General features: G+C 48.9%; 1 protein-coding gene across 1 annotated transcript in view; it reads right to left on the bottom strand.

Annotated features, from left to right (window-relative positions):
* jcada (junctional cadherin 5 associated a) overlaps positions 1-7,563 on the bottom strand; it is a 122,106-nt gene extending 114,543 nt beyond the window's left edge. The window contains 1 exon segment of the mRNA XM_055665010.1: positions 6,871-7,563. The gene's annotated coding sequence lies outside the window, so the exon portion shown is untranslated.
* Between the last annotated feature and the right edge of the window lie 4,483 nt (positions 7,564-12,046).

Genomic DNA, 12,046 nt, shown 5'->3' with positions numbered 1-12,046 from the left:
TTAAACTTATGTCCTCTGGTCCTCGATTCCCCTACTGAGCAAGAGATTTGGTGCATCTACCTGTTCTATTCCTCTCATGACTTTATACACCTCAACAAGATCACCACTCATCCTCCTGCACTCCAAGGAATAGAGACCCAGCCTATTCATCGTCTCCCGAAAGCTCACACCCTCTAGCCCTTGCAACAAGGATGTTCTCCCAAATAAATTAACCAAAGTCAATATCTGGAAGTAGACACAAAATGCTGAAGTAACTCAGCGGGTTATGGAACATCTCTGGAGAAAATGGATAGGTGTTGTTTCAGGAGAGACCCTTCTTCAGTCTGAAGATAGGTCCGGACCCGAAATGTCACCTATCCATTTTCTCCATAGATGCTGTCTGACTCCAGCATTTTGTGGCTATGTTTGGTGCAGGGTTGCCAACTGTCCCGTATTAGCCGGGACATCCCGTATATTGGTTTGTCCCATACGGGACCGCCCTTGTCCCATATTTGACTGCTACTACTCGGGTCGAGGGGACTGTCGGGTCGGAGCGCCGCGTCCGGCCTCACCTCACCCGTCCCAATGTAGTGCAGCCCATGGAGTGCAGCAGCAGCAGCGCCTTGCCCGTGGCCCCGTCGGTCGGCAGCCCGGCCGGCTGTCCGACCTACGGACCTTCGCTTACCGCCGACACCACCTCCCCTCCTTCTCATGGCCGATCATCAGTTCATGAGTTGGACGGGGCGCTGGATCTCCCAAAGCTCCTCAGCTGGCCCGCCGGCTGGGCTTTGTGTGCAGTCCAGCACCCCGGGCCAACTCATCATTCACCCAGACCACAGCCGTGTCGGTCAACAAATTGCCGTCAGGAATTTGTCCCTTATTTTGACCTTTTGTCCCTTATTTGGGAGTGTGAAAGTTGCCAACCCTAGTTTTGTGTAAACCAGCATCCGCAGTTACTGTTTATTTCAATAGCTGGCGGACAATCTACACACGTCTCCTCAATGTTAGGAAGGAGTGGAATCCAGATATTGACTTCGGGAAGCAAGGTGGGAATAGGTGACGTTTCAGGTCGAGACCCTTCTTCAGAGTAGTCTCAGGGTGTCCTTCTCTCCAGAGATGCTGCCTGTCTCGCAGAGTTACTCCAGCTTTTTGTGCCTATCTTCAGCACACAAACACAAAGTTTTGTATGGTATCTTGGGGCAGGTGACAACAATAAACCAACCCAAATACCAATAAATGCAATGCTTCTCTGTGTTATCAAATGATTTCTAGGCGTTGAACTTCATATAAACTGGCTAGCAAGAGCAGGCTCGTTTATTCTTTCCAGCTCCCTTTTCTAGCAGGTATGGAGTAATGGCAAGAACGAGGACAAAAATAGAAACATAGAAACATCGCAAATAGGTTCAGGAGGAGGCCATTCGGCCCTTCGAGCCAGCACCGCCATTCATTGTGATCATGGCTGATCGTCCCCAATCAATAACCCGTGCCTGCCTTCTCCCCATATCCCTTGATTCCACTAGCCCCTAGAGCTCTATCTAACTCTGTTGTTTGACATCTTCCATTCCAGGATACGCTGCCATTTAAAAACTAACTGCAGATTGGGCAACCTGCTGTGCCACACCAGCTGCAGGTCACCCTCCAAAATTCAGAGTCCCTTAAAGTCTGAGTCGCATGGGACAGTGCAGTGGTGCAGCGGTAGAGCTGCTGCCTCACAGCGCATGGGACACGGGTTCCATCCTGACCACGGGTGCTTGTCTGTACGGAGTCTGTACGATCTCCCTGTGACCACGTGGGTTTTCCGCGGGTGTTTCGCTGTCCTCCCACACTCCAAAGATGTGCAGGTTTGGAGGTTAATTGGCTTCTGTGAACAGTAAATCGTCCCTAGTGTGCTCGCCGTGGACCCGGTGGGCTGAAGGGCCTATTTCCGTGCTATACCTCTAAGGTCTCAAGTCTAATTTGAGATAACAAAAAGTATTTTTGATATAGACTATGAAACTATCATGCTACCTTAACCCAACTAATTAATTCAGTAAATTTCACCATCCATGTCTGCCTACACAAGTTGTTGACTCATTTGACCCGGTTGCTAAACACTTTAATTCTTCTTCCCATTCCTACACAGACTTTTCTGTCCTCGGTCTCCTCCATTATCAGAGTGAGGCTCAACGCAAATTGGAGGAACAGCCTCTCATATTTTGCTTGGGCAGCTTACAGCCCAGTGGTATGAATATTGATTTCTCTATCTTCAGGTAGCCCCAGCATTCCCTCTCTCTCTATCCCTCCCCCACCCAAGTCGCACCAGCTTCTCATTAGTTTTCACCCAACGAACAGCTAACAATGGCTTGTTTCCTATGTCTTACTTTTTTGAATATCTTTCATTTGTTCTTTATCTCTCTACATCATCGTCTATATCTCTCGTTTCCCTTATCCCTAACCAGTCTGAAGAAGGGTGTTGACTCGAAACGTCACCCATTCCTTCTCTCCAGAGATGCTGAGTTACTCCAGCATTTTGTGTCTATGTGTGATTGACTCACCATTTCCCACAGGAAATGGACGAACAAGCCACTCGTATCATCGCCATTGAATTGAAAGGACAGCAATAGTTCAAGAAGCCCATACCATCATCCACACAAGGTCTGGGGAACAACTGACTTGCCAGTAGCACCTGCAAGCTTCCTGACCAACAGATCCCAATCAGTGAGGGTAGGGGAACAAATCCTCCTCCACAATATTCCTCAACACGGAGGCTCCACAAGGATGCGTTCTCAGCCCCTTCTTTACTCCTTGTAAACCCACGGCTGTGTAGCAATGCACAGATCTAATTCAATTTGCAAATTCACAGACGACACCACCGCTGTGGGCCAGATATCAAATAATGATGAGACGGAGTAGAGGAAGGAGATCGAGAACCTCGTGTCCTGGTGTCGAGACAACAACCTTTCTCTCAATGTCAGCAAGACAATGGAGATAGTGATGGACTTCAGGATGCAATGTGGTCCACACACCCCAGTCTGCATTGACGGCGCCGTAGTAGAGATGTTTGAAAAGTTCAAATTCCTAGAAGTCAATATCACCAACAACATCTCCTGGACCACCCATATTGATGCAATGACCAAGAAGGCACACCAACGCCTCTACTTCCTTAGGAGGCTCAGGAAGTTCTGCATATCCCCATCAACTCTCACCAACTTCTACAGATGCGCCATAGACAGCATTTTATCAGGATACATCACAACTTGGTTTGGGAACAGCTCCATCCAAGACCGCAAGAAATTGCAGCCAGTTGTGGACGCAGCCCAGACCATCACACAAACCAACCTCCCTTCATTGACTCCATTTACACCTCACTCTGCCTCGGCAAGGCCAGCGGCATAATCAAGGACAAGTCGCACCTTGACCACTCCCTCTTCTCCCCTTTCCCATCAGGCAAAAGGTATAGAAGTGTGAAAACACATACCACCAGATTCAGGTGTATCTATACACTGTAAATGGCTCGATTGTAATAATGTATTGTCTTTCTGCTGGCTGGTTAGCACGCAACAAAAGCTTTTTACTGTACCTTGGTACACGTGACAATAAACTAAACTAAACTAAGAAGAATATATTTTTTAATGGAACTATCAAGACTAGAGTCAGTTCCTGGACTAGTGTTTGATCTCTATGGGTGAATGTAGAGGATAATTTTCCTTAATATCTGGGCATGGTGGTGCAGCGATAGAGTTGCTGCCTTACAGCATCAGAGACCCTGGATTGATCCTGACCACGGGTGCCATCAGTACGAAGTTTGTACGTTCTCCCCGTGACCTGCGTGGATTTTCTCCGCGATCACCAGTTTCCTCTCACGCTCCAAAGACGTACAGGTTTGGAGGTTAATTGGCTTGGTATAATTGTAAATTGTCCCTAGTGTGTGTTTGTGGGATAGTGCTAGTGCGTGGGGATGGCTGGTCGGCGCTGAATCGGTGAGCCGAAGGGCTTGTTACCGCGCTGTATCTCTAAACTAATCTAATCTGCTAGGATTCTGGACGGTTTCTTTTGGGGGGGGGGGGGGGGGGGGGGAGATTTCCGGTCAACTGCCTTTGGACGAGGTGGAGTCTGTGATACCGCAACTGTGTTGAAAAGAGTGTTTGGGCCTGGACCTTTTCCTGAACAAAGAAACAAAAGGTTGGATGAAGTCAGTATGATGGACAGCACATATGGAGGCAATGACCAGATGATGTTTCAGGTCGGGACCCTTATTCAGACTGCTGGCGGAGAAGGCTGGGAATGGAAGATGGAGCTGGGGCAAAGTCTGGGCCGTGATAGATGAATGCAGGAGACGGGCTGATAGGTAGATGGGTGAAGTAAGTAGCACAACGGTAGTGTTGCTGCTTTTCAGCGGCAGAGACCCAGGTTCGATCCTGACTATGGGTGCTCTCTGTACAGAGTTTGTACTTTCTCCCTGTGACCACGTGGGTGTTCTACGGGTGCCCCGGTTTCCAAAGGCATGTAGGTTTGTAGGTTAATTGCCTTCTGTAAATTGCCCCTAGTGTGTAGGGTGCCAAACTGGGATAACACAGAAGTGGTGATCTTTCATAGACACAAAATGCTGGAGTAACTCAGCGGGACAGGCAGCATTTCTGAAGGGAAGGAATGTATGACGTGTCGGGTCGAGACCCTTCTTCAGACTGAGAGTAAGGGGAGAGGGAGATACAGAGAAAAGGAAGGGTAAGGTATAGATCATTGTTAGCGAGGAGAAGGTGACAACGAAGCACACAGAGATAAAATTTAATCAGGGGGGACAGTCAGACTGGTGGGAGAACTGGGAAGGGGGAGGGATGGAGAGAGGGGGAAAGCAAGGGTTACTTGAAGTTAGAGAAGTCAATGTTCATACCACTGGAGTGTAAGCTAAATACCCAAGCGAAATATGAGGTGCTGTTCCTCCAATTTGTGCTGGGCCTCACTCTGACAGTGGAGGAGGCCCAGACGAGAAAGGTCAGATTGGAAATGGGAGGGGGAGTTAAAGTGTTTGGCAACCGGGAGGTCAGGCAAGTTTAGGCAGACTGAGCGGAGGTGTTCAGTGAAATGATCGCCGAGCCTGCGCTTCGTCTCGCTAATATACAGGAGTTGTCACCTGGAACAGCAGATACAGTAGATGAGGTTGGAGGAAGTGCAAGTGAACCTCTGCCTCACCGGAAAAGACAGTCGGGGTCCTTGGATGGAGTTGAGTGGGGGAGGTATAAAGACAGGTGTTGCATCTTCTGCGGTTGCAGGGGAAAGTACCTGGGGAGAGGGTGGTTTGGGTGGGAAGGGACGGGTTGACCAGGGAGTCGTGGTGGTAAGCAGAAAGGGGTGGAGATGGGAAGAAGTGGCCAGTAGTGGGATACCGTTGGAGGTGGCGAAAATGTTTGAGGAATATATGCTGTATGCGATGGCTGATGGAGGGGAAGGTGAGGGCAAGGGGGACTCTGCCAAGTCCATCATCGGCTCTGACCTTCCTTCCATCGAGGGGATTTATCGCAGTCGCTGCCTCAAAAAGGCTGGCAATATCATCAAAGACCCACACCATCCTGGCCACACACTCATCTCCCTGCTACCTTCAGGTAGAAGGTACAGGAGCCAGAAGACTGCAACAACCTGGTTCAGGAATAGCTACTTCCCCACAGCCATCAGGCTATTAAACCTGGCTCGGACAAAACTCTGATTATTAATAACCACTTTCTGTTATTTGCACTTTACCAGTTTATTTATTCATGTGTGTATATATTTATATCATGGTATATGGACACACTTATCTGTTTTGTAGTAAATGCCTACTATTTTCTGTGTGCTTAAGCAAAGCAAGAATTTCATTGTCCTATACAGGGACACATGACAATAAACTCACTTGAACTTGAACTTGTCCTTCTTGCGAATGGGGGGAGGGGGAGCAAGAGCGGAGCTGCGGGATAATGAGGAGACCCTAGTGAGAGCCTCATCTATAATGGGAATGGGGAACCACAGGCCCTCGCAGAATGTTCGTAACGAGTCCGTAGGAGTCCGTGGATATATCGTAGCGTCTCGTTATGCCAGCCGAAGGTAGTCGGGGCTATTTTCTTTACTTGTGGACATTTTTCATCAGGCCAAAAAAACGTCCCGACTTACCTGATGCCCCGAGTACCCACGGCTGGCATAACGAGCCGCTACGATATATCCACGGACTCCTACGGACTCGTTACGAACATTCTGCGAGTTTGAAAACTCGGGAGAATTCGTGAATAACTGAGGACAATTCATGAATAACTCGGGAAAGTGGGACAGGCCCTCAAACTAAACTAAACCACGCATTTCAGCAGAATAGCTGTGGAAGTGTTTACTTAAGGAGATACCAATAGAAGTAACATACTGCTATTTGGATTTGAAAATGAAAATCACATTGTGACGTTTGCTGGGAGCCTATAATAACTCCTTTAACTGGGAAATAGTCAAAACAATTCCATTTAAGTTAAATAAATCGGCAAAGAATTTAACGAATTCATGCAATAAAACCACAGACTCAATTTCTTTGGGAGATAATTTCCACCACATTTTTATAGTAAAGTACAGTTTATATTATGCTTGTTTATATTACACTCTGTGCAGGGGATTACAGCTCTTAATATCACATGTTCCCAAAATTAGATTTAAAAAAATATATAAAAATGATTGCATTACGGCATGGAAAACACCATGGTTATCATGTTCCTCAATGTTAATGAAATTATTCAAGGTATCCCAATGAAGTCAGCGTTTGTATCTCTCACCGCACAAAGTTTGGTAAAGAATCGCTGGTACAAGGCACATTAGTCCCCCAGTGATCTGGGAGATAGAGAGGCAATCTCATAAAGTTCAGAGTGGTTCGCTACTTCAGTAAACACTGCACAAAGATAATCTTACCTGAGGTGAGAGGGTTGCTTTTCACTCTGCTGTTGGAACTGCTGCTGCTGCTGCTGCTGCAATTTGCGGTGACCTGACTGAATAAAAATTTACAGTCTGGAAAAATAGGCTGCTCGTCTCTTCTGAGAGCGCACTCACTCCCCCTTCTTCCTGCAGCTGCTTCCTAAACAAAACACTGCTATTGTTCTGTTATCTGCACCGCATAACACGCCCTTCACTAAAGAGGCTTATGTGCAAAGGCTGTGTCAGCCATACAGTAACACTCTACTGCAATGGTTGTCGTTAGTCAGAGTACTGAGTGCAGGAGTTGGGAGGTCATGTTACAGCTGTAGCAGACATTGGTTCAGCTGCGTTCATAGAGTGTTGCGTTCAGTTTGGGTTACCCTGTTGTTTGGGTTTGCCAACTGTCCCGTATTAGCCGGGACATCCCCTATATTGGGCTAAATTGGTTTGTCCCATACGGGACCGCCCTTGTCCCGTATTTGACGGCTGCAACTCGGGTCGAGGGGGCTGTCGGGTCGGAGCGCCGCATCCGGCCCCGCCTCACTCGTCCCGACGTAGTGCAACCCATGGAGTGCAGCAGCAGCAGCGCCTCGCCCGTGGCCCCGTCGGTCGGCAGCCCGGCCAGCTGTCCGACCTTCGGACCTTCGCTTACCGCCGACACCACCACCCCTCCTTCTCATGGCCGATCATCGGTTCATGAGTTGAATGGAGTGCCAGACTTTGCACACAGAGTCCTCAGCTGGCCCGCCGGCTGGGCTTTGTGTGCAGTCCAGCACCCGGGCCAACTCATCATTCACCCAGCCACGGCCGAGTCGGTCAACGAATTGCCGTCGTGAATTTGTCCCATACTTTGACCATTTGTCCTGTATTTGGGAGAGAGAAAGTTGGCAAACCTACTGTTGGAAAGGTGTTAAGGTGGAAAGGGTGCAGAGAAGATTTACGAGGATACTGTCAGGACTGGAAGATTTGAGCTGTAGTGGGAGGTTGAGCAAGCTAGGGCTTTATTCCTTGGAGTGCAGGAGGCTGAGGGGTGATCGTATAGAGGTGTATAAGATCATGAGAGGAATAGATTGGGTAAATGCACAGAGTCTTTTACCCAGAGTTGGGGAATCAAGAACCAGAGGACATTGGTTTAAGGTGAGGGGCAATTTTTTAATACAAAGGTTGGTAGGTATATGGAACGAGCTGCCAGAGTTGAGGCAGATACTATCACAAAATGTAAAAAATATTTGGACAGGTACATAGACAGGATAGATTCAGAGGCCAAATGCAAGCAGGTGGGGCTGGTGTAGCTCAGACAAAGATAGATACAAAATTCTGGAGTAGCTCAGCGCATCAGGTAGCATCTCTGGAGAAAATGGATAGATGACATTTCGGGTCGGACCCTTCTTCAAACCAGGCACATGCCGCCAGTGTCGACAAGGCAGGCACTGCCTCCCCTGATTAAAATTATAAAATGGTAATTGCTAAATATAAATAGTAAGGGCATGGGAGAATTCTGCCTATCTAAGACATCAGCCTCTTAGGTCGGCATAATAATAATAATAATAATAATAATAATAATAATAATAATAATAATAATAATAATAATAATAATAATAATAATAATATCTTTTATTGTCATTGCACGTCAGTGCAACGAGATTTAGTATGCAGCTTCCAACCGATGTAAAAGAAGAGTAAAATAAATAAATAAGCTGTGCGACGTGACCATCCGAGGGAGACAGTCCAGGGGGGGTGGGGGGCACTCAGCAGGGCCGGTTCAGAGCCGCTATAGCTCTGGGAATAAAGCTGTTTCTGAGTCTGGAGGTTCGGGCGTAGAAGGCCTTGTAACGTCTGCCGGAGGGAAGTAGTTCAAACAGTCCGTTACAAGGGTGTGAGGAGTCTTTATGGATGCTGACGGCCTTCCTGAGGCACCGTGTGTGGTAGATGCCCTCCAAGGCTGGTAGCTCTGTCCCAATGATCCTCTGCGCTCTGTGGACGACGCGCTGAAAAGCTCTCCTCTCCGCCTCCGTGCAGCTGAGATACCACACAGAGATGCCATACGTTGATATGCTCTTTGTGGTGCAGCGGTAGAACGTTATCAGCAGCTGTTGGGGCAGACCAGTCTTTTTTAATGTCCTCAGGAAGAACAGTCGTTGCTGTGCCTTCCTGACCAGCGCAGCGGTGTTGGTGGACCATGTGAGGTCCTCTGAAATGTGAGTGCCCAGAAACTTAAAGCTGGACACTCTCTCCACACTTTCCCCATAAATGGAGATTGGGGCTTATTCTCCATTATGGGACCTCCTGAAGTCAATAATCAGCTCCTTGGTCTTGGAGGTGTTTAGTGACAAGTTGTTACGTGTGCACCAGTCCGCCAGGTTCTGACCTCCGCCCTGTATTTTGTTTCATCATCATTGGTGATCAGCCCAATCACTGTTGTGTCGTCTGCAAACTTCACGATAGTGTTGGTGTCGAATGCAGGAACACAGTCGTGAGTGAAGAGGGAGTAGAGCATGGGGCTCAGTACACAGCCCTGTGGTGTGCCGGTGCTCAAGGTGATAGTGGAGGACAGGTGCGGGCCCAGTCTCACTGCCTGCGGTCGCTCCATCAGAAAGTTCAGGATCCAATCCCATATCGGCGAGCTGAGGCCTAGCTGGTGGAGTTTGGTGGTGAGCTTGGTGGGGATGACCGTATTGAATGCAGAGCTATAGTCAATGAAGAGCATCCTCACGTACGTGCCCCGTCTGCCCAGGTGAGTCAGGACAGTGTGAAGGGCCAGAGAGATGGCATCCTCTGTTGATCTATTTGCCCTGTATGCAAATTGATGAGAGTCCAGTGAGGCAGGGATGCTGGATTTGATATGGGAGAGGACCAGCCTTTCGAAGCACTTCATTGGGATTGCAGTTAGGGCAACCGGGCGGTAGTCATTCAGGCTGGTGACTTTATACTTTTTCGGCACCGGCACTATGGTGGCTGTTTTCAGGCACTTGGGGACCGTTGCCAGAGATAGAGACAGATTGAAGATTCTCGTGAATACCTCCGCCAGCTGTACAGCACAGACCTTTAGTACCCTTCCCTGGACTCCATCCGGGCCTGCAGCCTGTAGAACGGAGACGAGGAAACACTTTTTCTCACAGAGAGTTGTGAGTCTGTGGAATTCTCTGCCTCAGTGAGGCTGTGGAGGCAGGTTCTCTGGATGCTTTCATAGGTAGATAGGGCTAGGGCTTTAAGAGCTAGATAGGGCTCTTAAAGATAGCGGAGTCAGGGGATATGGGGAAAAGGCAGGAACGGGGCACTGATTGGGGATGATCAGCCATGATCACATTGAATGGTGGTGCTGACTCGAAGGACCGAATGGCCTACTCCCGCACTTATTGTCTATTATCTATTGTCTATTGATATTCAATCTCCTGTGATGGACAGATACATCAAGAGAGAGGAGAGAGGTTTAGGTTGGAGCATGCTGGTCAGCATGAGCAAGTTGGGCCGAAGGGCCTGTTTCCACGCTGTATTGTTCTATGGCTCCATGAATTGTCATCCTGTTGAATTTTAAGGTCTACAGCAATGATATTTCCTTGAAGGAAGTCTTATCTGGTTACTGAAGCTTCGAAGGAAGAATCACAGATATTCTTGAAAATTGGAGCCTCTGCAAAATACATGGAATCTAGAACATAGTACAGAGCAGCAAGGAACAGGGCCCACGGTTTTTGTGCCGAACATGATGCCTGTCCCACTTAGGCAATTTTTTTGGTGACTGTCATAGTCATAGCAGGTCGCTGAAAAACTGGCGACTGGACCCCCCTACGACAATGTCTACAACAACCTGCCACCTAGTCGACGTCAAGCTACGGCAAGCTACCGACAACCGGCGACCCATTAGGACGTCCACTTACATCCACACCTACGACAACCTACGTCCACCCGCGACAACCTACGACAGGTTAAGCCAATTCAGTCGCCGGTACCTGCCGCCGGTTGGCGTAGGTTGACGTAGGTAGTCGCCAATGGAATTCACCGAAGTCAGCACCGGCGACAACCTACGTCATCCTGGCGACAACCTGCATCAGCACCTACGTCAGGGGAAGACAAGCTACGCTCATCGTTTAAGAAGGAACTGCAGATGCTGGACAATCGAAGGTAGACAAAAATGCTGGAGAAACTCAGCGGGGCAGGCAGCATCGATGGAGCGAAGGAATAGGTGACGTTTCGGGTCGAGACCCTTCTTCAGACAGCTACCCACGCAGTTCACAGGGAGAACATATAAACTCCGTACAGGCAGCACCCATAGTCAGGATCAAAGAGGGGCCTCTAGCGCTGTGAGTGGTGGGGGGGACGGGAAGAAGAAAGGAAGAGGTGGAGACAGGGGGCCGTGGGAGAGCTGGGAAGGGGAGGGAAAAGAGGGAGAAAGCAGGGACTACCTGAAATTGGAGAATTTAATGTTCATACTGCTGGGGTGTAAACTGCCCAAGCGAAATATGAGGTGCTGCTCCTCCAATTTGCTATGGGACTCACCTTGGCCATGGAGGAGGCCCAGGACAGAAAGGTCGGATTCGGAATGGGAGGGGGAGTTGAAGTGCTGAGCCACCGGGAGATCAGGTTGGTTATTGCGAACTGAGCGGAGGTGTTGGGCAAAGCGATCGCCAAGCTCACGCTTGGTCTCACCGATGTAGAGCAGCTGACACCTAGAGCAGCGGATACAATAGATGAGGTTGGAGGAGGTGCAGGTGAACCTCTGCCTCACCTGGAAAGACTGTTTGGGTCCTTGGATGGAGTCAAGGGGGGAGGTAAAGCGACAAGTGTAGCATTTCCTGCAGTTGCAAGGGAAAGTACCAGGGGAGGGGGAAGGGACGAATTGACCAGGGAGTTACGGAAGGGGCGGTCTCTGCGGAAAGCCGAAAGGGGAGGAGATGGGAAGATGTGGCCAGTGGTGGGGTCACATTGGAGGTGGTGAAAATGTCGAAGGATTATCTTTTGTATGTGACGGCTGGTAGGGTGGAAGGTGATGACAGAGGGGTCTCTGCCCTTGTTACGAGTGGGGGGATGGGGAGTGACAGCAGAGTTACAGGATCATGCGCCTGTACATGATTTACATCCTCTATTCCTTGCACTTTCATGTGCCGATTCAAGTCTCTTAATCGCCAATTTAAATGGTCAACTCCCACACTACATTCTCAGTCTGCAGTGTGATCTG

This window comes from Leucoraja erinacea, chromosome 2 (genome assembly GCF_028641065.1).
Source record: "Leucoraja erinacea ecotype New England chromosome 2, Leri_hhj_1, whole genome shotgun sequence".
Classification (NCBI taxonomy): Eukaryota; Metazoa; Chordata; class Chondrichthyes; order Rajiformes; family Rajidae; genus Leucoraja; species Leucoraja erinaceus.
This window is presented reverse-complemented; position numbering and strand designations above follow the sequence as displayed.